Raw genomic sequence first — 17368 nt, forward strand, 5'->3', positions numbered from 1 at the left:
TGAGTTGAGTTGAGTTGAGTTGAGTTGAGTTGAGTTGAGTTGAGTTGTTGAGTTATTTGATTATAGTTACCAAATCATGTGTTAAAAGATATACATATTTTTAGCTGCCTTTTTTCGGGGTGTATGAAAACCACACTCTATAAGTCACTCATCGTTCCCGCGCTGGTATATGGCGCAGAAGCATGGACAATGACAACATCCGATTGCGGAAGATTTACGGGTCTTTACGCATTACCGCATTACGAGTACCGCAGACAATGGAACGATGAGCTGTATGAGCCTTTCAACGACATGGGCATAGTGCAGCGATGATGGATCCTCAAATGCTGCAAATGAAATAAAATCGCAAACTATCTCAAATAGCCGTAAAAATAAGGTTTACTATCAAAATACGTCTGGACTCGGAAGCAAATCTGAATCCGTCCGCATGGTAGCTTTTAATTTCTCTCTTTTTGATTTTACTGAGCTAACTAGTTGTTTCAATATTTTTATGTCTAACGTTTACGATGTTTGTCTGAATAATAACCCACAAATACACACTAAAATTTTTAAGCTACCTTGGTTCTCTAAAGACCTGGAACGCCTAAGGAGTTTGAAGAAAAATATTTACAAAAAGGTCAAACTCTCAAACGTCGTAAATGTTCTACGTTTTCCGATCCTTATATTTACTTTCAAACTTTTGTATAAGTCTTTTGTTTGCTCTAGGCTGGAATATGCTGTATTTGAAGATCGAATCAATCTATATATCGCATGCGATCTTCAAAAGTGACATAACTCAAAATTTGGCATTTTTGAAATTATGCACTAAAAATCTACACAGAGCTTTTATTTACCTTTCAGTAAAAGCTGGAGCAAATTTTTGCTATATTTTGTTGAGAAAACCCATATGATTAATATGTACTAGGAAATAGTTCGTTGTTCGCATTTTCTGACGAGCGTGCAATTTTGAGTTGCGTCTCTTTTGAAGACGGTATACGATATATCAACAGATTATAGTCTGATCAAAGGGTTTTTGATCGGTTTGCTTTGCGCTCACTAAGATTTATTGAACCTCTGCCGTCTTACCGTCTATTAATCAACCTTATGGCCTTAGATGTGAGGCGTACTCTTTGATCGATGTGTTTTGTATTTGCCATCATTACAGGCTTTATTGATTGTCCGCACCTTCTTATGAGAATTGGCTTAAGTGTTCTTCCACATTGGTTTAGCAAAAACTCTGTATGGCATGAACACGCCTTTAAGGAGGGTGTTTAGTCAATTCAATGCTTACTCTTCTTCCTTTGAGTTTGATTTCTTTTCTTCTAAGTTTACTTTTAAGAATATACTTGTAAGGCATTTGTCACAACAACCATGTTATATATGTATTAATATTTTTTTGTTATACTGTTTTCGAAATTTGTTAAATAGTTTGTAAGCACATTGTTTGTTGGTTAATAAATGAAATGAAATTAAATGAAAGACCAAGTGGAGAAGGACTTTGGTTCACATCGCATTTCCAATTGGCGTCAGTTGGCACAGAAGAGAAACGACTGGCGTTCTTTGTTGAATTCGGACCATTACAGCACCAAATAAAAAGAAGCAGAAGAAGAATGTTAAAATTAATAAGGAAGCTCATTGCTTACTTTCAAAGCTAAAAAGATGAATTTTTCATTAGCAATATCTAACGCATAGTTTCACATCAAAAAACTCTCACTTTGTTTTGTACATATAACTTATTTCCCACCTCCAGCACAAAACAAAAGACTTAAGACCCAAACTCGATTTGTAACAAACTAAAATTTCCCATGCCAAGTCATTTACCTACACTAACTGCTTCGCATGCTGCACAGCATTTGCATAAAATTATAAATAACAACATAAATATGTATGTACAGATACATATATGTACATATTTATGTATGTATATTTTTCTCTAGATTTTTTCTACATACTACACTCAATCGCCACACACTCATTTGCTACTGACAAATTGACAAATTAAATTAATGCCGCGCTCTATAAGTCATCGGTATGTGCTGTCAAAATATTTAAAACTTTTGCTAAATTATCAATGTCAAATAAACAGCTTCTTAACATGCCTTTAAATTCCATTTTATGCCACTTGCCTACCTCGTTCGCAGATAATTATTAAATTATAAAATTAAAAACAAAATGAAATAACAACACAAAAAAAGTTAAAATTCCCAAAAGCTGCTTCAGCTGCTAGCACCAACGCGCATACTCAACGCGGCGTACAATAAAACCACAAATATTTGAATTTTATTACGCTATGGTTGTTGTTTTTGTTTGCTTATGACTGCCTGTCGCTTTGCTGTTGCTGATGCGCGCTCGCTGTGAACGACGACAATAATGGCCGCGGCGCTCTTCATATTTGCATATGTGCTTCTCTGTTAATCACTAATCCCGTCGTTCATTCTGTTTGCCAACGTACTATGTAGGTATGTATGTATGTATGTAGATTAAAATAAGGCTCAGTCGGCGAGCCTCATAAATTTCCAATTTTATTTCGTATGTGTCAAAAATTCGTTTAACCAACAAATCGTTGATAGGTAAACATTCACCTTTATTTTGCGTTCGCACACCCGAAATAAAGCAACAAAAGTGCGTATGTACATAAAAGAATATGTGTAAAATAAATGAACCTGCAGAGTAAATATGTATGTACATATTTAAGTAAATAATAAAAACGTTAGTTGTCGGCTTAAAATGCCTTTAAGCAACAGACGTATTCATTTACATATGCACACAAATAAATATGTTTGTTTGAAATCCTCAGTCGCTACTGGATTTTTTTTATGTACAGACAAATGCTTAAGGCGGATTCGTCGTTTTAGTTCAGAAATTTTCTTCCATGAAAGAAAAGATTCAAAACTATGTAGAGCGATGAATCTGCCTTTATTGGGCAAGGTTTTCTAGAAGGGTACTTCAGAAATAACCTTTTTTTTTTAAATGCAGCGCCCTAATTTCAGAAAGTTGACGTTGCACATTCTAATTAAAATGCAAAAAAGAAACATCCAACAAAATATCGATAACAAAATCGATAAAAATTTCGATAGCAAAATCGATAATAATATTGGTAGCAAAATCGAATAGAACATTGATAAAAATATCTTTAACAATATCGATAGATAATCGGTAACAACATCGATAACAAAATCGATAAAAAATCGATAACAAAATCGATAAAAATTGATAAATAATCGATAACAAGGTCGTTAAAATATCGATAACAAAATCGATGACAATTTTGATAACAATTTTGATGCCAAAATCGCTTATAATATTGCGAAATCGATTAGAAAATTGATAAATATGTGTATAAAAGTATCGACAATATTGCTAGCAAAATCGATTAGAAAATTGATAAAATATTCAATAAAAATATCGATAACAAAATCCATAAATAATCGATATCAAAAAACAAAACAAAGATCCATTAGAAAATCGATAAAAATATCTATAACAAAATCGAAAAATAGTCGATAGCAAAATCGGTAACAAATTCGATATCAAAACCGATAAAAATGTCGATTATTATATCGATAAGTCCCGAGAATCCCGAAAATCTCTAAAACCCCAAAATAGTGTCCAGATTGAGTCTCTGTGTCTCTATCTATATCCTTTTCTCTATAATTACCCTTATTTTAATCTTTCTTCATTTATCTTCATCTTTACTTTTATCAGTATCTTCATCCTCATCTTTTCCTTTATATTTATCTTCGTTTTTACTTTTATGTTCATCATTTCACCTTTGCCCTTATATAAGTAAAGAGTTTAAATTTACCTTGGTCTTCATTATTGCCTTTACCCTTACGCATCTTTGTTTTTATTTTTATTTTTACCTTTGCCTTTATCCTTTTCTTTATCTATGTACGTACTCACCTTTACTTTCATTCTTGTATTGGTCTTTTTCTAAGTGTTATTCTTTAACCTTTTATTAGCAAGTTTTTGTCAAATTAATAACATACATTCAAGAAGCACTTGTTTCCATTCCAACCATTTCCGTTGCACCATTTCACTTCAAAAATTAGTAATTATTGAAATATCGCAGTGGCCATTTTTTGAAAAATACTGTAATATAGGGAGTGGGCGTGCTTATTAACCGATTACAGAATTTTCAAACACATTTCTTAGTATTTAATACCATGAACAATACGCTTACCAATGCTATGAAGAGATTCGTTGAATAATTCTTGAGATTCAAAGAATCTTTCATTACCGCGAGTGGCGTAGGGATGGAAAAGCCGCGCAAGGAATCGATACTTGACTTAGGAATCAACATTCAAGTTTTCGATTATTCACCTCTAATTGTCGACTTTATGACTTAAATTGACTCTGAAAATTAAAAAAAAGAAAGGCAATACCTACTTTTAGTAAGAAATTAAAATAAATTTTTTATTTTTAATAATTCAAAAAATTATTTTTTATCAATAAATTGCACACGATTTAGCATTGAAAGTAAGAATTAAATAATAATAAAATTAAATAATTAAGAAAGCCGCATATATTCAGCGACTGCTTTGTAAATTTTTTAGCAGTGTACGGATATTAAACTTGGAGCCATTATAAAATTAAGTGTAGTATTGAACGCTTCTTGCTGAATGCCGTTTATTTGAATATTGTATTGCCATATTTTGAATATATCACACAATTGAAAGGCGGTGTTGCCATAATGCACGATAATAAGTACTAATAAATGAAATGATAACACTATTGCAATAGAATGGACAAGCCTAAAAATTAGCTAAAAACCTTCAAATACTTAGTAAACAAAAGTAGAAAAGTCATCGAGTGAAATTCGATTTTAGTCAACTTGAGGCGACTGGAGTCGATTCAAAAAGTCGAGTTTTTTCAGCGAAAAGTCAATTCTGGACTAAGGCCAGAGTAACATCACTAGAGTGGCTATGCGTATTTTTCATTTTTTTTAAACTAAGTTTCTTAGTAAAATATTTATTTATAAATATGTCTATGTATGTATGAATATCTAGCACTTATGAGAATTGACTGGTTAGTGTTAAGTGAGTTTAATTTGTTTAATAAATTGTTAAACTTGTTTTTGCTCTTTATACATTTAAAAAATGGGCGGGACCACTCCTCTTTTTATGAAATCCGTAACTGGTAAAAACTCGGATTTTCGAAATCGGTAACCGGTACAAAAAGCGACTTAAATTTTGAAATAACCATAACAAAAGTAATGGGCGGTTTTCTCAAAATTGGTAACCGGTACTAAAAACCCGGGTTTTTCAAAATTGGTAGCCGGTACGAAAAAATCCGGTTGCATTTTTGAAATCACAGTGACGTTGTCGTTATAGAAGTAATTGCCAGTAGTTTTTAGTTGACCAAAAATATTTCCTGTCAAATTGAGAGTTAGAACATTTCCTTATTTTGATTAAAATATTTTTCTGAACAGCATGGTACCATTTTTATCCTATCTGGAATTTTTTCCAGGTACGGCTACAAATAGAGCCACATTGGCTGTAGTATTAGTCATATTTGGCTAGATTCTAGACGAAGAAGATTCTAGAAGATATGGGGGAAATGTATTAGTGTAATAAATGATAAACATTTTATGGGTACATTTATCTGTACTTACATACAAATTATGTGCAATTAGAATACTTATTTTTCATCCGTGCTACAGCAATTGAATTCCTGCAAAACAAATAAAAAGAAGGCACTAAAAAATTCCAGGACGAATAACTTTTCTGGAGGAAAATCGCTCATAGATTATACCAATGCAGTATTGAATAATATTTTTCTTACAAGAAAATTCCTACCTTAGCTTTTGTTTTTGAATAAAAACCGATTAATAGTGCGACCTAGGTTGAATGTTTACTGTGCCGCAAAACTTTGAAATTTCAAAATAAAAACTAAACCTAAATTTTTAATAAATTTAAAGCTGAACATTAGTAATCGGTAGTTTGAAAACATGTCATAAAATTTTCATTTAAAAACTAAATATACAAAATTGAATGGCCTTTCTTAGGCTTTTCATAACACAGTGCCTTTCGTTAACCATAGAAGCAAGTCTGTCATTAAAAGGTAGTGCAATTTTATTGTAATCTATTTTCAAACAAAAACAACTTAGCAAACACACTACTTGAAAAAATCCGCCTATAAAACAAAATTATTGCTTCCATATCAGTACAAAAAAAATCGCATTTTCATAGTTGGCAGATATTATAATTATTGCATATGATCCTTTTCATCAATTTTACTCCTTTTCGCATTTTGCACATGTCTACACTTATCAGCGAAACAGATTTTTTTGGCGAATTTTCCCCCTTTTTTGTGCCATTTTCAAACACCTTTTGCCTATTTTCTAATAAAATGAGCAAAATGAGGATTTTTTTCTATTAAAAAGTATAACATTACCCGGTGTACATTTGGAGCAAGACCAGCAACGCCAGCGGCAGCGGCAGTTGTAAATCCTTTTAATCCTTCATAATAAGTGGGAAAATTGCAGATAACGCCTACGCCACTTTTTAATCCCCACAAACAATAAGCCACACGAAATCGACGCTGCTACTCGACTTAATGCATTTACAAAGGGGGACAAGCCTACAATTTGGAATAAAAAAAAAATAAAAAAAAAAATAGATATAAAGGTATGTGCCTGTTTTTAAAATTACCTACCCATCAATTAGTGAAACATTTGGAGCGGAGTCTAATTCAAGCGATGCACCTTGAGTTTTGTAAAATGAGAACAGAGAGAGGCACCGCCATCACCACCACCACCACCAGCAACAACGTACACCACCACCACCACCAGCAGTTGTCGATGCGATCGCAACTCAACAAACCTCATCAATTTGCAATAAGCTGCTGTTACTGTTGTTGTAATACGCCACTGATTTAGATGAAAATCTCATGTTTACAAAAAGGTGCCGAAAATAGCGAAAGGATAATGGCGCAGCGCAAAATGTTGGCGCAATACTCATAAAAATGCAGCAAAACACTAAACAAAAGCTAAAACTAAGTGAAGTGAATCGAGGAAAATGAAAACAAAAACAACAACAAGAAAAGACGCTCGCAGGAGCTACGCATAGTATCTGGTAAAAATTTATTTTCCTTTGCTTTGAAAATGTTTTTTTTTTTTTGTTTGTCTGTCTAAATTAGACATATGTATTTTCATATACCCTCTGCGGCAAAACACATAAAGAAAATAGTCGGTGTAGATAAAGGAAAAAAGAGGTGAAACGCACTACTTCATTGGCATTGAATTGGCGAATTAATAAGACATACATACATACTTACATATGTACATACATATGTACCTACATACGTGCGCCGTGAATGAAATACGATACGCGTTCACGTTTACTTAAAAAAAATAATGCAGAACAAATAGTGTGAAGATAAAGAGAAGAGATAATTTTTTTTAAAAGAAAATATTTGTTGCATAATTTTGTGTATATGTATATGTACATATGTATGTATGTTTTTGTGTTTACGCTGCCGCAAGTGTTAGTGGATTATTTTTCCATTGCATTAAGATTTTCTTAACTATATGCATACTATCGAAAAAAGATGCCACATAGCTAAATTTCCAGTGTCGTCTTCGGCAAGTAATTTATTGCTACATGTACATTCAATGCTGAAGCTAAATGTAAGGAGAGAAATCTTAATGTAATATTTAATAAGCATAATCTCAATATTGTTTCATTTCTTTAAACATTTTTTAGCAAAAACATTTATTTCCTTAAACAAAAATACACATTAAGTAGCCAAATTTTTATTGGCGCACCCAAGGCACATTAAACAGGTAGTATCAGTAGAGCAAAAACAACATTTGCGTGTATTTTGTTGTTGCTTCTGGTATCGAAAGTGTCAAAAACTGTTCTGAATTTTTTCTTCTAAATCAAAGCGTGCCATGTGAAATACAAAAAATTATAAAAAATAAAAAATTGAAATTGGAAAAAATAAAAATTGATGCAACTTTCTTTCCTAGTAAATTTGTTTGCTTCTCGAAGCATTGATCCATCCTTTGCAAGGCCCAGTAATCAGCGGTCGTGCTGCCGAGTTGGGCGAACGTTCCAAAAGCTGCTATTCAATCACTTGTTTTGTATGGAAAAAGGTTTCACAAGCAAATGGATTTTAACAATTCAGAATTTTTGTGAGCAAAAATTAAAAATATTTGACATTTTCGATACCAAATAATTTGAAAATAAATCAAATCAGCTGCTCTACTGATACTACCTGTTCAATGTACCTTGGGCGCACCCATGTTTTACGCGAAGAAGGCATATTTTAAAACTGTGATAAATTAACCGGAATAAAGTTATTCTTATTAAGAAATGTCCAACCAACTCAAAACTGATTAATATTTTCAATAATATCTGCTGAGAAAGCCGTTGAATTCGTTTAATTCACGTTATAACAGTTATGATTTGATAACTTTCTTAACAATTTTTTTATGGAAACTTATGGAAACAGTAATTGCTGCTTTGGTCTTACTTCTTAAACATAGAAAATAATAATTTCATATGAAATATTACATAATAAATCTTGATTGCTAAATTATTAAGAAATATTTTCTTCAAGAAGGTATAACTAATTTGTAGGGCCGAGAAGGATTTTCATTCCTTTACCAGAAACTAATTCAAAGGTCCCTTTAAAGATCTGTGAAAAAAAAGCCGCGCATACCCGCATCAAAAAGAGTGGCGGCCATTTTTATTTCACTAGACCAACTTTAGCAGATGTTCCAAATAACATCAAGTGTATTAAAATATTAAAAATGTATAGTAATTTATTCTATATTTAGCATCATATCATTTATAAGATGTGTCTTAACAAAGCTGAAGTAAATTTTCAAAAATGCAATAACGAATCCAATATGGCGTTAAAGAAAAAAAAACAATCTCTGAATTTTCATGAAATTTGGTATTAAGAGGTTCTTAAGTTCGCTCATTACAAATTTCAAACAAGTTTTCCAAAAATTCATACCTGAAGAACTTTATTTAAAAATGAGAAAACTGAAGTTTTGGAAATGACGAATTTCGTATAAAATAAAAAAATCTTAAAAAAAACTGTTGGGGCCTAAATCAAATTGTTTGGGCTGAGCATATAGCAGACGGCCGCAACTATCCCTAATTTATAAATATATAATTACTGTTATTATTTCATAATTCCATTTTAGATATGTTTCCTTGTATACAATGAATAAAATTTTCCTAAACAAACATTTTGTATTACTCAACTGGAAAATGACAGTTGAATTGACAGTTGTCAACCGAAAAAGTTGGAATGTGATACCTAACTCAAGATCAGTGAACCTTAAAACATAGTACGTTTAATTCGTGGGAAATTTTCCTTATTTATAGAGAAATTGACAGCCCATTCGACAGTCATAAACTCTTAAGGTTTTAATTTTACACGCAATTCATGATTAGTATGTCTTAAAACCTATTCATAGGCATTTTGAACAAGATTGTCTTATTTTTAGAAAGATTCATAGTTCATTTGACAGCTGTCAACTGTCAGGGTTTTACTTTGTCATAAAGTTCGTGATCAGCATATCAAAAACCGTAAACAGTGGCATTTTTAAAAAGATTGTCTTAATTTTAAAGAAATTGGCAGTTGATTCGACAGCTCTCAACCGTCAAACTATAAATTTTATGGCATATTCGGGTTTAGCATTACAACAATAATACGATCCTGCAGTTTTATTATAATCGTAACAGCCCTTCTAATTTTTCGCGTAAAACATGGCTTTTTCGACCACTGTGTGGCATTTCGAACGGCTAAAAGTTCTTTAAGAAGCTTTTTTTAATGGCAGAATCACACAGACAGCTTGGCATTCCTGACGAAAGGCAAGCACTGCTAGAAAAATCTGTGGAATATGAAAGGCTTTCAATTTACTTGAAAATAGGTTCATTGCCGGAGGCGATTACAATGCAAAGTATACCTTCTGCGGCTCTCGCCCTATTACTTCCAAAGGACGACCACTCTACGCTGCTATCAGAAAGCTCAATTTATTTCCGCTCGCGTCCGGAAAACCTACATACTGGCCAACCGATATAAACAAAATACCCGACTTGATTGATTTTTGTGGGACCACAGGCATTGTACCCTCAGAAGTAAGGTCTAGATCTTGTATCGCCCACCGTAGAGATCCGGCTTCGCGAGCTTAAGGAGATTTTTAGACCATCTCCGGTTAACCATCGCCCAAAGTACTGTCTCAGTAGAGCAGCCCAGATTTTCCCGCTGCGTTGACCCGAGGCCCATCTATCCAAGATAAGTCCACAAGTAGTCAAGGGAGATCCCACTCTCTCTTTTCTTGGTGATAATGTCTCGAGGCTGCCGTCTCTGGCCAGCTCACCAGCCGCACATTTTCCTGCGATATCACTATATCCTAGCGCCCATACAAGTCTAACGCGGTAATAATCCGACGCAATCGAAAGTAGGTTAAGGTATTCCCCAGAAAGCTTCGAGCGTGCCGTAAGTGAGCGCAAGGCTCTTATTTTCGCCTGGCTGTCTGACTGCTAACTTAATAGCAGCAACCCCAGCCTGAAAAACACTACGGTGATCTGGAAGCCTGAATTTGAGGTTTATGGAGAGATGCCTGGAAAGGCCCCTCCACCGAGCCTTCTTTAAAGCTTCCACCTATCCGTGTAAAAGTTCACCGGTGCCTCCCTCCAACTACCGCCCTACGTCCACTCATCCCTTGATGGGTTGTATGTATATGGAGAACGAGCTAGCAGGTGCCAAGCTAGACTCGCAGTGATCCGTGTTATCAGCGATGAAGTCGTAGCCACCGAGAATAGTATATTGTCCAGTCTGACTACCGCCCTTGCAGAAGCTGCATTACCTGCGGCTTATAGTTCACAATACTTATTTCTTCCTGTCTTTAGCTGATCGCAGAGTCGAACTCTATGAACATCCGCATTCTTCAACGGCTCCTTAAGAAAAAAGGAATCTGAAGGAACTGGCTTATGCTTCCAGAGCAGCGACCACCGTAATCTAGGCTAAAGTTCTTAGGCTTAGACAAGATCCTCAGATTCGGCGCTGAGGTGTAGAAGAAGTCCAGCAGATGCTGCTTAGGAGTGTTTACATCGTTGCCTATCGCTAATTTAATTCACTTTTCCCCAATTTTCTACCTGTTTCACCTTTGGCCCATTTGGGCCACCGTGTCAAATTTTCTCCTTCTTCGTTTCTCATTTGTTGGCAATAAAATGTTGTTTGTACGACTGCGTGCGCGATAATTTTGTCATGATGAAGTCATTACAATGTCATGCAGCAAGCGATCAAGATGCGTGCAACAAAATAGACATTGATACACACACATTCCTATAAATGTGTTCACGTTCATACATACATACATACATACATCTTCAAAGTATTGCCGTTGGCCAACCACGCATGTACACGCTTAGCCACTTTTCTTGCCATTGATTTATGTGGCAGGCAGTATGGCCGTTTAGTAGACCATAAATACACACAACAGTCAAAAGCGGCGTTTGTGTTGTTGCTGCGGCCGGTACGCCATGTGTGCGACATGTCTTTGAGTGGCTTCCGAGTGCGCGCAGCCACCTTTGCTTTCTTATTTTTTTTTTGTTTTTGATGAGATACCAATCAAATGGCGTGAACGAGTGTCCGAAACTGAAGACCTACCCGTAAACAAGCAAATATAATGTATGGGGTTGTGTGCACTTATATTTTGTTTTTTATTGCAATGGACTGACTGGCCGACCGACCGACCGATCGACCGATCGACAAGCGGCATGTTCCGCAGGCGCATATCTGTACGATCTGCTGGACCACAGTGCTGGTGGTGGTGCCGCCGGGTGTCGTGTCGGTATGCGTTTGGTTAGGTCATCATGTGGTAGCCACTGATTGGTTGATTGGCTACTTGTGCACCGCTTTGATGCAGGCGCTAAACCGCCGCTTCAACACGCCGCCGCATAGACGTTAACTGCATATCCTTGTGTGGCCGATTTTCTCATTTGGCCAATTTTTATAGTTGGCCGGTGCATATAACTTAATTGATGGGTTTATTTTCTCAAATAGGGGCGGACAAGTTAACGATTTGGGATCTCAACTGAGATGAGCACACACATGTTTGTTTATTTTATTGCCTAGAAAGTATCCTTCAGGTAAATATTTGCGTTTAATGTTTTGAGAATTCGACAAGATAATATTTGGTTTTTTTTTAGTACGAAGAAATTTAATTAATGAAAAGGACCTCCGCAGAGTTTAATTTAGATCGGCACTGCTGCTAATCTCTCTTTGACTTTTACAACTAATTTTTCAAATTTAACTCTGGATGAGAAGGAGAAGTTGGCTGTGGAATCGTTTTAGAAAATATACAACTCAATTAGTTGGCATATTTATAAAACTGCCAAGTTCTACGCCGGCTGGAAAAAACTCTCGATTTTGGATAGGCGCTCGTGAGATTTGTTTTCCTCCGTCTAGCGCCCGACAGCCATCCCAGGGATGGCTAGAAAGTATCTCGGTTAAGGAAATATTTCCAACAACAAAAGTGATTATTCCTAAGGGAAACTATTATTATGGGGCCAGACCAGGCTTTTAAGAAGATAAACTTGTTTCGGCTGTCGCATAGCAGATATTGTGCTGGCGCTGCCAATGTAAGCGTACCAGAGGAAATCTACCTACACCTGAACTGGTTACCCAAGATTTCCTTACCAAAACCTGCTTTGACACTGTAAATAAAATCGAGAAAACCTCAGTTACAGAGACTCTAGATGGAATCAAGGCTTTGTGTAAAGAATTTTCGACCGATACCGCTATGACTTTCATAGCATCATCCAGAAAATTAAAAATTTTGCCTCTATAATTTGACTGAATTTTTGAAGAATGAGTTCTTAAGTGCTTCTTGGGAAGGACAGCCGGTTATGGCCTCACATAGAAATAAACAAACATCCGCGGTGCTGCCAGAATCATTTAGGACCAATAAATCGTTGCTCACAAGCCTGTGACAATGGTGAAGATAATTTCCCTCCCATTGCCGAGTTATAGTAGAAACTCTTTGTCAATCGCAGATTGTAATCCCTACAGCTATACTTCACTAGTTTGTGTCCCACCTTGCCTGCTGAAAGCTAGACACTTGCAAGTTATGTGCTTTTTGTTTCCTAGTATTAGCTGTAATTCCTACCCTTTTTGTCTTACACTAAACCTAGATTGAACTGATGCGTTGCCAGCAAGCAGTACGCCTTTAGCAGTCCTACCGGAGTATTAAGTCTGCGGCGCTCTCGCCTTGACAATGGGGTAAGCTACTATGCTTTAAAGGGCGACAGCCATCGGCGATGGCAAATACATACTTCTGCCTCCAACACTCGCAAAGTTAGGCAAATGAATTTCCTTCCTCACAAGCACTCACGTTGCATTTTGAAACCATTCGTCTACATACATTTGATTTATCCAGCCGGAGTTTTCAAATGCCCCACCCGAGTCGTCTTTCGGCACGAGAGCACTTTTAAGGAGTCATGTATTTCAATAGACACCGGCGTCTTACCTTGGAAGGAAATCATAAAACTATGCTACTATGCCCATCGTTCTTTCTTTCCATAAACCCAGTTGGCTGAGTCTTAGAGCAGACATTGATGCGGTGAGGGTCTATAGAAAATTCTCATTGTGCCCGTAGTTCTGGCACATGCGTTCCGGGTGCTCCACTGAATACCTCTTTTGGATTAAAATCTCTCTTCCAGAAAAGCCATTCCTAAGAGTAAAAGGCAACGATGGCTTTGTTTACTCTCTTCTTTGATTCTTTGCTTAGGATCTAGTAGATTCTCAGACGCTTCGCCCGCTTAGATAACCAGATCCATTTAACTTTGCCCATTCGAAGTTAGGAACTTTATTCCTGACCATAAGGAGCATTAGAACTGGCGACGAAATTACTCCACCCTGAGAGGTGACCTTGCTAACGTTACTGGTTAATCAGCAGCTGCCCGATTTGGCCGAAATACTCCTCGACGTAAAGCTCGGAAAATTAGTAAGCAAATTCTTCACAGACTGCATACGACATCGGGGCAACGAACCTCATATCTAATCCAGTGAGGCTGACAACATCCGCGATACCTTCGAAAGTTTCGCAGTAGCACTGCCATTCATTAACTCAATCTCCCTGATGGAGCTCATTACTAACTTTGCTGACAGTTCCAACAAGAACATTCTACTCTGTTCATTGTGATGGTACTGGAAAGTTTTTTAGGGTCTCCTGCAAAGAGTGATGATATCATTGAGATGGAAAACTGGGCAGATAAGAGGAAAATGAAAAGATCATTCCACTTTATCATCCTACAAACTACTGTGAAAGTAAGGTTATAAAGCGATAAAGATAACCGGAAAGTCGGCCTCAGAAGCTTCTTTTACCGCTGAAGGTTTAACACCGGTCAGAAGTTTTATAAGGCTATAGAGTGACCGTTGAAGGAACACACAGCACCCCGTAAGTTAGTTACGCAATGAACAGAGGAGACAGCTTTGACTACGATATCCAACGATCGCAAGATTAACTGATTTAAACAACTGGACCTCTAACGTTGTACCGACAAGCCATCAATGGGGCTAAAAATTAAAATACAAAAATGCAACTAAAATTAAATAAAATTAAAGAAAATTATAAATGACATAACATAAAATGACTATAAAATTAAATTAAATTCAACAACTATTTTTAATTTAAATTAAATAAAACTGAAATCTAATAAAGTTAAATAAAATTAAATAATGCCATTTGGAATAAATAAAATATGCAATTAAAAAATTTCAATAAAAACCAATATTTAGTTTAATAAAATAAAATAAAAAATTTTGATGAAACACAAAAAATGGTTAATAAATTAAACTAAGTTCAACTCAATTCAATTCAATAAAATTTAATTATATTATGTATAATTAAATTAATTAAATTTAATTTAATTAAACTAAATAAAAATAATTTAATTTAAATTCATATTAAACTAAATTTATTAAAATTAAATTAAAACTAAATTAAATTAAAGTTAAATTAAGTTAAATTAAACTAAATTAAATGAAATTAACTGGAATGAATTAAAGTAATTTAAATTTAAATTAAATTAAGTTAAATTAAATTAAACTATACCAAAAAAAAATAAATTTAATTAAATTGAAATAATTATACAAATCAAATTTAACTTAATTAAACAATATGAGAAGAAAAAATTAACTAAAATACAATCAAAATTATAATGACATTAAGAGTAAAAAAAAATTAAAATTAAAAAAAAAAATAATAATTAAATAGGACAAAATAAAAATCGTAGGTTTGAGATAATGAAAACGAGTAAGTTTATTTGCAAGATTTTCTTTTACAACAGTCAATACTTCTTATGTTCTTTGCGACCTCTATACTTTTAGGTAACAGTACTGCATAAGTCACAGCAAAAATGAATGAAATATCATTTAAAAAATGAATGAAATTAAAGTAAAATGCATAAAGTTAATAAAAACAAATTAAACAATATTAGAATATGTAAAATAAATTATAATCAAATGAATTAAAGTAAAATCAAATTAAAGTAGTATGAAATTAAATGAAAAAGTACAGAAAATAAAATAAAGTAAACCAAAACTAAATTATTTTAAAATAATAGCAGATGCGGTTCGTATATTTTTATACCTTTCATGAGCATGAAACGGTATTATAACTTTGGTTCGATGTTTGTAAGTACCAGAACAAAAAGAGATAGACCCATTAAAATGTATACTTATATGATCAGAACTTCGAGCTGAGTTGATTTAGCCATGTCCGTCTGTCCGTCTGTCTGTCTGTTTGTATACAATCTAGTCTCTCAGTTTTCGAGATATCCGTATCAAATTTGGTATGTGGGTGTATTTTTATAATGTATTAATCATTTGTCGGAACCGGAAGAATCGGACCACTATAACATATAGCTCCCATACAACTGATTGTTCTGATATGAGATTTTTCGTTATAACTTCTCCATTTATGCAGCTACGAACATGAAATTTTGCAGCACTTGCACCCATTATCAACAGAATACTTACAGTGAAAATTACAAAGATCGGGTCACTATAACCTATAGCCCCCATACAACTGATTGTTCAGATATGAGATTTTTCGTTATAATTCATCCATTTATGTAGCTAGGACCATGAAATTTCGCGCTGTTTTCACTCATTATCAACAGAAGACTTACAGTGAAAATAACAAAGATCGGGTCACTATAACCTGCAGCCCCCATACAACTGATTGTTCAGATATGAGGTCTTTTATCATAACTCCTCCATTTATGCAGCTAGGAACATGAAATTTCGCACCACTTTCACTCATTATTTACAGAATACTTACAGTAAAAATAACATGGATCGCATGACTACAACATATATCTTCCATACATCTGATTGTTCAGATATGGGATTTTACGGTAAAACTCCTTTATTTGAACAGCTAAAACTAAAAAATTTCGTAAGATATTTTATAAATAATAATACAAAGTCTACTGAGAAAATCGTCAATATCTATGCTGTATAAGCTTTATCTCCTATAGCACTGATTGTTCAGATACCAGTTTTTGCGATATATCTCCTTTATGTAGGAAACTAAACCCAATAAATTGTGTTACCGGTTTACATACCGATCACATAGCAATGAAAATCACTTAGATTGGTGCCACATAAAGTATGTATATCTTCCATACCTCTGATTGTTTAGATGCGATTTTGTATATAAGTATGTAACTCCTCTATCGATGTATGCAGATGTATTCAAAAGCAGTAATCTGTCAAAGTAAAATTTGCAGATGTTCATGAAAGGTATGAAGCCTTCGGCATAGCCGAAGACAGCGCTGCTCTTACTTGTTTCTTATTACAATTGTTTTATTCAGTGTTTCCCGTACATAGAAGTAATTTTCTTCAAACCTACGAAATTTGATTGTTGGGCTATGTTTGATCTATTACAATATAAATTCACTACTATCACACAAGGTGACAACTGTTAAAAATTAATGCGAAGACTATTAAATAATTTATAATTAAAATACATAAAATAAAATAAAATTTAATTAGAGCGAAATTAATTTAATTAAACAGAATAAAATGAAATAATATAAAACTATATAAAATACAAATATAAAAAGTAAATGATTATAAATAAAAAAAAATTGGAATAAAATAGTCTAAAATAAAATAAAATAAATAAATAAATATAAAATTAAATAAAAATAAAATAAATTAAAACAAATTAAAATTTAATTTAAGTGAATAGAACTGAAATATAATAAAACAAAGGAAAACAATAAGATCAGAAATATATAAATTATAAAATTAGAAAAAAACAATCAAAATAACATTAACATTTATAAGATAAAACAAATTAAAATTGCTTAAGAAAATAAAAAAAATAACTGAATAAAAAAATTACAATTAC

The sequence above is a fragment of the Rhagoletis pomonella genome, unplaced genomic scaffold, assembly GCF_013731165.1.
Source record: "Rhagoletis pomonella isolate Grant_MI unplaced genomic scaffold, Rhpom_1.0 Rhpom_scaffold_00006, whole genome shotgun sequence".
Lineage (NCBI taxonomy): Eukaryota > Metazoa > Arthropoda > Insecta > Diptera > Tephritidae > Rhagoletis > Rhagoletis pomonella.